This window comes from Triplophysa rosa, unplaced genomic scaffold (assembly GCF_024868665.1).
Source record: "Triplophysa rosa unplaced genomic scaffold, Trosa_1v2 scaffold272_ERROPOS173870, whole genome shotgun sequence".
Lineage (NCBI taxonomy): Eukaryota > Metazoa > Chordata > Actinopteri > Cypriniformes > Nemacheilidae > Triplophysa > Triplophysa rosa.
The window spans coordinates 99,359-101,472 of record NW_026634287.1 but is presented as its reverse complement, the minus strand read 5'-3'; positions in this window follow the sequence as shown (position 1 = coordinate 101,472).

The following is a 2,114-nucleotide window of genomic DNA, read 5'->3' as shown; positions in this document are numbered from 1 at the left end:
GGAATAATTCTTTATGACACTTCAAGACCCCCTGTTGTGAAGAGCCATCATCAGAATGGATGGCGAATATGAATGGTGACTGAAGACATGGAAGTGACAGAGGCACTAAAGAATCTCTTAGCGGTCCATTTTTTATTCAGTGTGATATATGCAAAACCCATCATTCACACAACAATTGAATTGAGCACTGTTTGTTTCAACTTTTTAGTGGCTACAAGACTGTCTATCCTGCTTCCCAAATTATACAACCAACTAGTTATACTATGGTGTATTATGAATTGTTTTGCCATAATGAGCCGTGCTTGTGGTTAATGGTTTAATGTCAATTTGTTTATTTAAAGACTCAATCTTTAATGCTGTTATGAATTTGGGGTTAATGTTTCATGTCAGTTTGTTCATTGAAGTATTTAATAATAGTCCTGAATGCTCTAACACAAACATTTATTTTACTGTTGTTTCACAGTAATAATTTTGATTCCTAATTTATATGCTATTATTTTTATTATTTATGACATGTTTGTAGTCATTGAATCTATTAATATTTAATAATCAAACTATTAAATATTTCTATTTCAAAAGTATTTTTTTTTTGTTTTTTTATTTTTTTAAAATTTTTTAATTTTTTTTTATTTTTTTTTTAAAAATGTTTAAAAAATTCTAAAAATTTATCCTTAATTTTTTATCCTATAAGGTTCTATTGAGCATCATTTTTGTTAAAGCAATAAATTGCTACATCGTTCCTCTTATGGTTCTACATATCACCTTTAAAAATGTGCTTTATAGCACTAAAATCGGTTCCCTATTATTACGAGCCAAAGAACCACTTTTTAGTGCGGCTGCACTCAGTCACATTATGCCACTGTTATTTTCCCTGCTTATAACATCCCTCTGTTGTCGGATATCGGTCACAAATGAAGACAAACTTAGACCTAAAAAGTTTCAACAAATGAAATTTCCTGTAAGGCTTTAGATTACAGCCTGCAATGTACTGCATAGTTAACAGGATTTATAACTGTAACGAGTGAGTAATCCAGCCAGGAAGCGTATCCACATGCAGTAAAAGATTTATTAGACGAGACAAAGGCTGCTTCCGAAATCGCCTACTTCCATACTATATAGTAGGCGAAAATGAGTATGAGTCATGAATGTCCGAAACCTCAGTATGCAAAAAAACAGTAGGTGAGAAATACCCAGTTGGTCTACTACTTCCGCTGAGATTGGTGAGTGTGGATCGGATGGACACTTCTCTATCCCATGATGCCACGGGAGCTGAGCAACGGTCACATTTCAAAAGTAAATCAAATAAATATAGCGGAAAACTTTAAGGTGAACGTTTGGTTTTTTATGCAAGTGCCAAGAAATTAACTTCTCGTGACTAAATTATGTTTTAGCAAATCTCACGGGTAGGTTGTTGTTAATACGTCATAGGTCAAAGTGCATACGGGTCACATGACCATAAAACATGGCGGACGCAATATGTCCCAAATGTGTTCATACTACTCCCACTCATACTATATAGAACGTAGTGTTCTGCCGACAGGTAGCTACTTATTCAAATTCAGTACGTACTGTCCCAGTATGACATTTCGGACGCAGCCAAAGTAACTTAATAAAGTAAAGCAACAAGGACCAACCATGATCCATGGACCACCTAAACACAAGGACAATGACCAATGACAAAGGAAACACTAGGGGTATATATACACACATGGGATAACAAGCGGGCAATCAAGGAACACCTGGCAATAATCAACGCTGAACCAATAAAAAAAACTACAAAGAACTACAAAATGACATGCTGAAACAGGAACTCAGGAAAACAAACTAAAAGTCCAAAAGACAGGGAAACACAGACTGAATCGTGACAACAGCGTAACTAATTGTAACAATACTGTACCACAGTACATATTTGTAGAAAGGGGAACAATATGCAAAGTAAGGGGGTAAGAGTAAGGAAAATAAAAATAAAAAATGACTGCATGCCATATAAACATCCAAATCAAACCACTCTTAAAATACTTGTTTTTAGTCTCAAAAGATCAACATTGATTTTGCACATTTTATACATGAAACTCATCAAAATAACTCATAATTAAAAAAAATACTTGTGACCA